The sequence below is a fragment of the Furipterus horrens genome, unplaced genomic scaffold (genome assembly GCF_987537825.1).
Source record: "Furipterus horrens unplaced genomic scaffold, mFurHor1.1.pri manual_scaffold_10, whole genome shotgun sequence".
Taxonomy (NCBI): Eukaryota; Metazoa; Chordata; class Mammalia; order Chiroptera; family Furipteridae; genus Furipterus; species Furipterus horrens.
The window spans coordinates 65,471,504-65,482,715 of record NW_028327180.1 but is presented as its reverse complement, the minus strand read 5'-3'; the positions used below and the strand labels follow the sequence as shown (position 1 = coordinate 65,482,715).

Sequence of the window (11,212 nt, the reverse complement as noted above, 5' to 3'; positions counted from 1 at the left end):
GGCACTCAATCCACTGATCTACCATTCTCTTAAAGAAGACATTGAGACTCTGTATTAGAATTAAATCTGTGTCTCCACTAAAATAAATATTGTTTAACCCGATCCTTTGAAGAATGAAATTGCAAAACAAAATAAATTCTATATAATTTCTTAGCAAGACATAAAGTCAACATTCTGAAACAGTTCCTTTAGAAAATATTTTCTATTGCTAAAAATATGTAGAAATGATTTTTGCATACAGATTTAAAGTCAGTAAAGTCCAAGGATTGGTCTAATATTCAAATGTATAGTGAAAAGTCAATAAAAATATGGCAATCACAAAGTTACATTCTGTAAGACTGGGAGTCCCTTTTGTTTGTCTCTCCCTTTATGTCAGTTTATGAAAAGATCTAAGTTTCCACTACTCTGACAGAGAGGAAACACATCTATGGTAACTCCCCTTCACTTTCACCAGAACAAATGCCTGTGTTATAAATAACATATTAAATCAATTCTTGAGCATGTAGGTCCCTTGAGCTTATTCTACTCTCTTGGAACATGAACGGGTAGACCACCTTGAAAGGGTTATACCTTCTCAGCAGAATCAATGAAAACTTGAAGGGAGGGACACAAACAAAAGGTTTTAAAAAACTTTTAAGACAAGAAAGTATCAAGTAAAACAGTCATTTCCTATCCTTATTTTTAAATATGAATTTTTTCACTCATCCATAGAGAGTAAGCTGGCAAAATAATATCCACATGTAAAGAAAATCCACTGGAGGTATTTTCTATAGTATTTTTTTTGCCTTCCAGTTAGTTTTTTGTTAAATGTCAAAACACAAATCTTTTTCACTGACTTCATTATCAATTACCTATTTTTAAACTACAATATGCTTACATAAATTTTACTCTAAAAGGTAGTTGTAGAAGTTTTACAAAGGAAAAATTACTATTTTTCTTATCAAAACGAATAAGGTGCTCTTGCATCTCGGCCACTAACATGCCATCCAGACTGAGGAAGACTCGGAAACTTTGGGGCCATGTGACCCATGGCCACAGCTGCATCAGCAAGCACAGGAAGCACCCAGGAGGCTGAGGTACTGCTTGTGCCTTGCATCATCACACGTCAACTTTGAAAAATATCACCCAGGCTACTTTGGGAAAGTTGGCATGAGGCATTACCACTTAAAGAGGAACCAGAACTTCTGCCCCACTGTCAACCTTGATTAACCGTGGGCTGCAGTCAGTGAGCAGACACGGGTAAATGCTGCCAAAAGCAAGATTGGAGCCACTCCCAACATTGATGTGGTGCGATTGGGCTACTACAAAGTTCTGGGGAAGGAAAGCTCCCAAAGCAGCCTCTCATTGTGAAGGCCAAATTCTTCAGCAGAAGAGCTGAGGTGAAGATTAAAAGTGTTGGTGGAGCCTGTGTGCTGGTAGCTTGAACCACATGGAGGGGAATTCATTAAATTCTCACAAGTGCAGACAAACAAACAAAAATAACGAGTGAGGTATGTAATAATTTTAAGTTTGCATACTACATATTCCAAATAACTAGTTTTCAAATAAATTCTTTCTGTAATAAATATAAGAATTATTTCCCCATAGTGGAAATACCACAAAACAGAAAAAAATTTAAAAACCCAAAGCAAAATTTACAAAAGTAAGATTAAACTTCTAAGTGAGAAATGAATGAGACTGTAATCTTGAGGTATAAGGACTTCACAGGCAATAAAGAGTTGCGCAAAAGTAGGTTTACAGTTGTGAGTATGCAAAACAGAATTTATTCTTGCATTACACTATTTAAGTGTTTAATCAATTTTTTCTAAGATTACCTTTCAGGAAAGCTATTAAAATTTTTAAAAATTGTATTTCACTTAAAAGCCAATTTCTAAAGGGAAAAAATCTCATAAAACTAATCACTGCAATTAAACAACAGTTCATAACTCAGATTGTTTAATAATAATTGCTGTCTAGAAAACAGAATAAGGGCAGACATAAACAACCTCTAGGGAGCCAATCAAACCATCAAGCCCTTACTTAACATCTTCAGAACTACTTCTCTTTTTCTGGATAATTCATTTCTTTTAAAATTTTGTGAATAGATCTATCATAAATGATATGAGTTAATTCTTCCTATGCTTTAAAGAAATACATGTTAAATTTCCACATGAAAGTCTTCAAAGGAACTTCAGATTGTAATTATTTGAAAACAACAGATGCAACTACATATCTAACCAAAACAACAACAACAAAGTACCAAATGCTAAAAACTACAGTCTCAGAGAATCAGTCCTTTTGTTAGACATGTGTGTAAACACCAGTAAAGCAAGTAACAGGGGAGAGCATCATTCAGAGATGTGACCATATGTCTAGGTTGCTGATTAAGGTTAAGGTAAGTGGTCACACTAATGAGAAAACCTCAGACAGACCTTTGCTCTAAGAAGAAAGGTATGTCCCACAGTCACCCTCTGTCCATAACCAGCTGTGTTATCATTTTCAAGCAAATGCAAAACTACAGAGAGAATACGCAGGATTGCTGCCCAGACTGTTAAGTGGCACACACCTGTCATATGCCAACATTTTCATCACAGCTCATATCTTACCTCATAAGACCAGACACACTGAGTCCCACCAAATCATTGAACACACCTTCCTAATTCTATGTCATGAACATTTCTGCGAGGCGGTCACCAATATGTGGCACCATAGGAGGTTTAAAAATAACTGTAAAAAAAGAAACTTTTACCCTTGGCAACAGTATGGATGAACTTGGAGAACATTATGCTAAGTGAAATAAGCCAGTCAGAGAAAGACAAATACCCTATGATTTCACCCGTATGTGGAATCTAATGAACAAAATGAACAAGGAAAATGAGGACAGACTTATAGATGGAGAGCAGGATGACAGCTAGTGTGTGTGGGGGTAGCAAAAAGATAAAAGGACTCAGGGGCCTAGACAACAGTGGAGGTAGGGGAGGGGGTATAAAAGGACTAAATGGTAATGGAAAAAAAATACAATAAAGACTAAATTTAAAAAATACTTTTTCTACATTTAGTGATGTTTGTGATATCTGTCAGTTTTTACAAGGTGTATTTTATTGCAATTTCTTGTTTAATCCTAAACAAATGTTCATTTTCATACTTGATTTTGTATTTGTGATTTTGTCTTTCTTTTTAATAAGATATAAAATTATATATTTTGCAGGCCTCCTAATCCTGGATCCAACCCTTCTAAGGGTCTCATTCTCCATCCCAGACAGAAACCAGGGACAGAGCCCCAAAGATGTCCCTGCCATCACTGTGCTGTGAGACACGAGTAGTGGCCCTCAGGAGGCGATCCCCACCAAGCAACCCGCGGTGCTGGGGGACCCCACAATGTTCTCTTTTTCCTTGGGTGCTTTCTGGGCAGCGCGGCCCAGGCCTAGGGGTGGCCACGCGGTGTGTGCAGGTGCTTCTCTTACCCTTCTAGGGTAGTCTGTCCCGTCTCTGTGGTACTGGGCGGGGGGGCTCTGCCCCACCCCTGTGTGTTTGGACCCTGTTCCCAAGCAGCTGCTGGTGGTCCTGCCTGCGCAGGAGCAAATTCAGGAAGGGCCCAGGGCACCTTCTTGCTGACGTCATGCTCCGGGGTCTCCTTGGCTTCTGAGAGCAGCAGCTGTTCCATGCGGATAGTAGAGAATGGCACGAGATGAAGTCCGGATTTGGCTCAGCCTGGGTGCGTGGGGCAGGCGGCGGTGAGCCCCTAGCTCACCCTCGGCAGCTGCTACTCCAATCAGGTTTCTTTGAAGCCTTGGGTGAATCCATGTGTCAGGGACACTGGCCTCCCTGGGCTGTAACTGGGGGATTTAGTGGAGAAATAAAGTTGGAGAAAAGCTGGTCAGTCTATGCCCGTGTCAGTGACGCCTTGCCCAAGCAGGACCGTTCTGCACCGCTGTGACCCACCCTGCGCTGGCGGTGACTCGGACCCTTTCAACCTCAGGGAGAGTCGGGTGTCCTACAGCTGCAGGCCTCAGTCCCCAGGCCAAGCAAGGAAAAGCCAGTGAGGCTTAAAAACCCTTCCTCTTCTCAAACTTGAGCATATATCAGAACTATCAGGATGGCTTATTTAAACACGGACTGCTAGGCCCTACCCTACATTTCTGATTCAGTAGATCTGGGATGAGCCAATAATTTGCATTTCTACCGAGTTCTGAAATGATACTGATGTTACTAGTCTGAGAACTCATTCCAGAGCCACCGTTCTAACCCATTCTCCCATCTTCTGCCTCCAACTTTCCTCTGCCCCAAGCTGCTACCCCCACTTACTCTGCCCAAACCCTTCTGGGAAGAAGGGTGAGGAGGTACAGGTGTTCTCCTTTGTTAGTTCCTTAAATCCACAGCTCCCTTTTGCTTTTGTAATTTCCCCAGGGTTCGTTTTGGAGAATGGGAGCCTGAAACTTGTGTTATTTCACCATCTTGGCAAACTGGAACCAATACCTTGTTCAACTTTCTTCTGTCTCCTTAGGTTAATATTTACCTAAAACCTTGGTGATAAGTTATCCTGGTTTTGCCAGTTTAAAATAAAATAATGTAAAAAATTCCTTGTTAAACTGACTATTCTTTTTCAATTAAGTAACAACAAAAAATTTCACCAATGCTGTGAAGCTGTCATTTGAAATCATGTCTAACAATAGATTGCCTCTATTACAGCAAGTTCCCTCTGGAAAACCCATTAAAATAAAAGGTCAGCTTGATGGAGCAGGAAATGGTGAATGAGCATGAAAAGCAAAGCAGTGCAAACAGTTCCTAAAAGCAGGGAATATGAGCCCTAAGTATAGTTATATGAATTTTAGACCAGGGATTTTCAAACTGTTCAATATTTCCCTTATGTTAGAAATAAAGTCTTCATAATCTTGGTTATGCAGAATCTTCATTATTTTAATTTTATATGTAGAGCTTTTAGATCTATTGTGATTTAAGTAACATGCATACCAGCTCATAATAAAATAATAGTTTATAGATAATGACTCATCACGAAGGGACAAATTGAACATTTTTTTAAATGAAGAGAAACAAAGAGGAATAAGAGAAGAAAAAGTATATATTAAGTACATGCTACAGTGAAGAATGTGATTATGTCAAAGGCAAACTTAATTTTTACCAGAATATCCACACCTCCCCCCCCCCACACACACAGACAGACACACAATGAATTTCTTATCTGTGTCTGTATTTGCACTCTGCTTTTAGGTGGCTTCCTTCAATCACCCAAAGCATGCCTGCTATAAGCAGACGGCTAACCTGTAGATCTGTACCTAAAATAAAGGAAACTAAAGTAAGTGATTTGAAACTAGTAGAAGAGTTATATATTATATAGTATCAATGCAATTTCTTGTGGAATTATTTTCCTGGAACCCTCTCTCCTACCACACTACTCCAACACAGGGAAAAACAGAGCACACTCAAGGAGAAAAACCCTGTCCTAGCAAAAATTGTAATCAACAACACAGCAGATTTAATAGGAAGCCTTTAAATTGAGAAGAGTTGAGGATAATGTCACAACCTCAGAGGCAGCTGTCAACAGAGCCACAGTCACAGAGCTCTGGGCCTGTGCCTTATTGCCTCATCCTGTGCTACTCTCTAAAGGAAGGCAATGCCTTCTTGTTCCAGGATCCCTGAAGAATGGCTATGAAACACGAGTGTCAAATTACAGGAATTTAGACTTTTAAACAATTTTCTTTTAGCAGAAAGTAATTCACATTCATCTATGGAATGGAGTAAGGTTAAATATTCAATCTCATTTTGATTATGAAGGAATCTTACCCTGCTGAAATCTACAAAAAACAAACAAACAAACAAAAAACATTGTTTAAGCAAGTTCTTTGCTTATCAAGTAAATATTTTCACCTCAGTGGGTCAAGAAAAATAAGCATGGGATGCTACATTTCAGATTCTTTAGTGCAGATTTAATAAAGTAGAATTGTTATTGGAGAAACCTTGGTTCTTCTCATTGACACAGTAAAGAATTACAGATCAGTGAGCCTATTAGCATGCATGCTAAGTTTATTAGTGAATGGGATAACAAAAGCAAGGGTGGCCAAAGGTCGGGGTGGCAAGCTCACCCTAGGGTGGCCAGAGAGCCAAGAGCCCTAAGAGTGTCCAGAGCACTGAGAGTGAGTCCTTTGTTCTGAGGACTTACATAGTTTGTGGGATGGGGGTGAAGAAGCTACATATTAATTGATGGATAAAGGTGTTGCCAGCTTTTCTCGGGGAATGTGACTACCCAAACTTAGGTTAAGTGTGGGGGTCTGTTAGCCTGAATCTTTATCTTGCTTTAGACTATTTGTTCATTTTGCTTGAATGATGGGAGGCCAACAGTTAATCAAAGTTGTTTTATGGGCTTTTTCTTTTGGGTGCTGTAGACTCTTTCCTGCCTTTCAGGCCTTGGGATGAAAGCACAGTTTCAAAGGCTTTCTTTCCCAGATAGTGGAAAGGATATGTAGAATTTCAAGGAGTGCCCTCCTCTTGTGTTAGTGTGGTGTTTTCTTGGATGTTGGAACACCTGGCAGTATTATCAGACCAGGCCCAGGACTGCTGAGTTAGCAGGGGAGATGTGCCTCCCTCTGCTACTTATTTGACTATAAAAGAATCTCTTCCCACTCTGGTCTTGACCGTAATGGAAGTTTCTTTTGTACATGTCAGATCTGTTTGTCAAGACATTTCTTTGATCAGGAAATACCTTTGCCTATCCTAAAAGGGTAACAAAAAGGCCTCAAATCCACAGTGAGCAGTTCTCCTGACAGTACTGGTTTTTATTAGGTATATGGCTGCAATTCTTAGACACAATAGAAAAAAGAAAGATAACTTTAGAGGTGCAGCAGTGTTTGGAAAGCATGACGGTGCCAGAGAAAATCGCTGGAATGTATCACTTAATTCACAACTTTCTGTGCCCACCTTCAGTTTATAGGACTTTGTGTTCTTGGAGGAAAGTATTCTCTGTGGACTTATTTCAACAAGTTTTCTTGGAACACAAATGCTCCAGCTCCCCATGGTGTCAAGGAGAGAGACTGAATAGGCTGTGCCGTCACCTGCATAGTTGCTGAAAACAACAACAAAGGCTCTTTGATGTAAACAACACCAAATATTACAATACCTGCACTTAAGATGCTACTATTCTCTAAAGGAAGATGTTCCGAATGCTCAAGAACAATTTTGTAATACAAATAACCTGTTCACTGAGAGAGCAACTACAGCTCTATTTTATCCCTACGCCAGGAAATCTGAGATTGAAAGGAACAGAGTGGGCTAGAGTGTACTCTTCTGCTTTTTCCTCCTGAAAATAGAGAAAAAGCCCTCTGATGGAAATACAAACCCAGAGAACAACAATAGCTATTGTACTCTTCCCTCAGGGAAACATAACCAAATGTTCGTTGAGATTTCTGAATATGCAATAGCTTTATTCAAAATAATCATCAGTGTTGGGCTTTCTAGAGTTGTGAGAAATCAATGGGAAGGATGATTCATGGGAAGCAACAGAGCATAGGACTTAAGAGAGTCAAGGTTTTGCCATCAGAGTGATTTAGGGTTATAATCCCACAATGACAAATGACATTCTTTTTTTTTTTTTTAAATATTTATTTATTTATTCATTTATTTGTTTTGTTTATTTATTTATTTATTTTTAGAGAGACGGTAAAGGAGATAGGGAGAGAAATATCACTGTGTGGTTGCTTCTCACTCGCGTCCCCAACTGGGGACCTGATGTGCAACCTAGTCATGTGCCCTGACTGGGAAGTGAACCAGCGTCACTTGGCTTGCAGACTGATGCTCAATCCACTGAGCCACAGCAGCCAGGGACAAATGACATTCTTGAACTAATTATTTTATTCTCTGAGAAACATGTTCCTTGTCTATGAAATGAGGATAGACAAAATTTTCTCTTAGATCCACTTAATTTTGAATATGGCATCTAAGGAATCTTTAGACATACACAAAAGATTGCTATAATCACGCATAATGCCATTTTCTTTTCTACCTTTGGTTTAAGGTTAAAGCAGCATTTTGGTTAAGAGATCAGATCTGAGTCAGGCATATGTGTGTTTAAGTACTGGTACTTCCACCCATCAGCTGCATGATCCTAAGAAACTTGTCTAACAGGTCTAAGCCTCATATTCTCCACCTGGAAAATGGAGAGGAAAATAATTTATTTTATAGGCATTGTTGTTACACAAGGATTAAATGTGTTAATCCAGGAGGTGACTTGCAAAATACCACGAACATGTAAATTTTTTATTACATTTTACTCTTAGAAATATATTTACTCTTAAGGAGACCACAGACACTGGTCCAGCCATCTTCACCTTCAGCATGGATCTACATGCTTTTAGATTCTTTCAGAAGCCTGTAATCATTTCAGTTTACATGCTGTTAGCAGCAAAAGTTGATTCTATTCCATGGAATTTTTCTCATTACTGTTGCTTGAGATCTTTGTTTTTGTTACATGTTATTGAAATAACATGGAGAATACTACTGACTTCACCTATTTTGGTGAAACCAGATAGATCTTTGCTTTTATTAGGTATCCTTCATATTATTTTTATTTTTTTCAATTAGAGTTTACATTCGATATTTTATGTATTAGTTTCAAGTGTACAGCATAGAGGTTATATAATCATATATGTTACAAAGTGTTCCTTTCCGATATTTCCAGACCCACCTGACACCATACATAGTTATTACAACATGAATATTATTGACTATATTTCCTGTGTTGTACTTTACATACCCATGACTATTTTGAAACTACCAAATTCCTTCACATTTTTCACCCAGTTCCCCAAGCCCCTCCCATCTAGCAACCATCAGTCTGTGCCTGGTTATCCTTCATTTTAAAAATAACTATTATTCAGCACACTTTTAATAATTATTTTTCTTCAGGTTTCTAAGATTCTTCATATGCTGCCAGTTTTTTAATTAATTGAGAAGACAGAGGAGAAACATTTTTATAAAAATTTTTTTTTTTTTCACCAAGAAGAGTGGTACAAAAAATGTTGGTGATACGGTGAGGAAAAAACTGAGGAGTTGATGAGCAAGATGTCTGTCTTGTGTTGTCTTTGAGTGAGAAGGAGAAAATTGGAAGAACTATAGGCAGAGAAGGAAACATATTGAGAAACTAATTTAAGTAGAATCAATAAAGGGAACTAGAAGATACGAAAAAATAAGAGTGTGGCACCCAAAAGAGAAAGTCTGGTAAATGTGAGAAGAAACAAGAAAAAAATATGTAACAATTCATATATTGGACAAAGTCAACCCACATTTGCATAGAAATTCCAAAAGGAACACCAAAGAAGGACCTAATGAAAGGCTCTAACCCCCCCACACAATGGAGATTCTTTTCTTCAACCTTCACTTATTTAATGTTTTTGGTTGAAGTATGCTTATTCTCAAATATCTAAAACTTATTGCACTCTTGTACCATTTTCTCATTCCTTTTACAATTATTATTGGGGCTAAATACATCATTGGGCTATAAATACATGTTTTGTTCTTAAGTGTTTTTCTCTCCTCCATCTTCAAAAGGTAGTTAGACTGCCACTGATATAATCTATAGAAATGGTCTGAAGTAATGCACCATGAACATGAATTTAGGCTTCTGTGTCTATATGCAGATACTCCACATATCATACCCAATGAAAACAAATACCATTTAGGAAAAATAAAAATTGATCCATGTAAATTCTTCCCTGAGCTGGCAAGAAACTATGAAATAGGTGCTTCCTGTTACTATGGAGCTGGGGAGACCCTGGCTGGAATGAGGAATCGGACCTCACTCTCCTCCCAACCCTTACACCTTTCTCCAAAGTCCCTCAATAAAATAATTTGATTTACCTCCCCACAAGTAGTCAGGGGCCAAAGAAATGAAATGAAAGAAGAAATTCATAGAGATAAGTAAGTGCTTACTAACTGGCTTTCACCCAGAGGCGACTGCTGACCCCTGGTGGGTGACCCTGAACTTGGGCTTCGGTGCTATCACAGGAATAGTGGACGAAAAACGAATCCTAGTTCCTATAAGATGGGGATTAAGGAGGAGACCCTTCATGAAGCCAGGACTCCAGAGGTCTACAGCCTAAGTGCAAGGGTGAACTGGACATGAAAGCACATCGCCAAGGATATCTGCCTGTCTTGATGGATAGAAGAAACAAAAAGAAATCCCTCTTGGTAATATGAACAAAATATATACCCTCAGAATAGTTTATATCACAAATGCTAAAGGGGATATCAGCGATGAGCTGTTATTATTAGCTGTTACTTATTAAAAATCCATTATCTTTCCAAAATAAAGGGAACCAAGTCAAGACTGTAGAGGAGGCAGGAATATTGAAAGAAAATATGCTTATTTTATTGAAGTTGAAAAAACAAAATTCACTAACAGGGTAGTGACTGCTTGTTTAGTGCATGGATAAAAAGAACACAGGTAGGAAATGTGCATTTTTGGAAGCACCAAAAATAATTTTAATTAATAGCTCCACAAAGACAGACAATGCAAGTTCTTATTCAAAGCCCAACAGAAGTGAAACTCATTGAAAGGTCAGCCCATTCAATTCAGAGAGAAAAATAGCCCTTTCATGATTTCTTCATGGGATGCACAGCGCCTGAGCACCATCCAGTCTTGATTTTCTCCTAACTTCCCTAAACCTAATATACAATAGAAAAAAAATGACCCACAGGTAATTCACACATTTAAGAGCATCCCCAGAGATCTGCCTTTTACTGCTTTATGAATCAGTGATATTTTCACAAGCTTTTTCTCATATCTAATGGCAAAACTAATTGGATGTTTGTATGTTAGAAGTTAAAGAACTTTTCCAACTTCATTATGATATTGTTATGCTCTACTCCTGCATTGCTTCATTACTTTAAAAAGGCTGAATTTCCATTCATTCTCTTACCATTCTCAGTGCCTCATAGGTGGAGATTTCTGAAAGCTGTGAAAAATTCATTTGTTTCAGAGCTGCTCTTCATATGCCTGTCTGTTAAAAGAAAACACAATAGTTGAGAAACTCCCATTAAATCATAAAAGGAATTTTTTAAAAGTTACCATTCTGAAAGACTGACTTTTATTATTGTGGCATTCAATATGCCTAAGCAGTAGGTCCATTTTTCTAAATCTTGAATAAATAACCTATTAAAAAATCATGGCAAATGGTTTTACAGTACAAAGAGTAAGTAGCTATTCCACAATATAAAAAATCCA

The 11,212-nt window shown here is 38.2% G+C and overlaps 1 pseudogene; it reads left to right on the top strand.

Annotated features, from left to right (window-relative positions):
* Positions 1–979: 979 nt before the first annotated feature.
* On the top strand, positions 980–1,424 carry LOC150000522 (large ribosomal subunit protein uL15 pseudogene; annotated as a pseudogene).
* Positions 1,425–11,212: the final 9,788 nt, after the last annotated feature.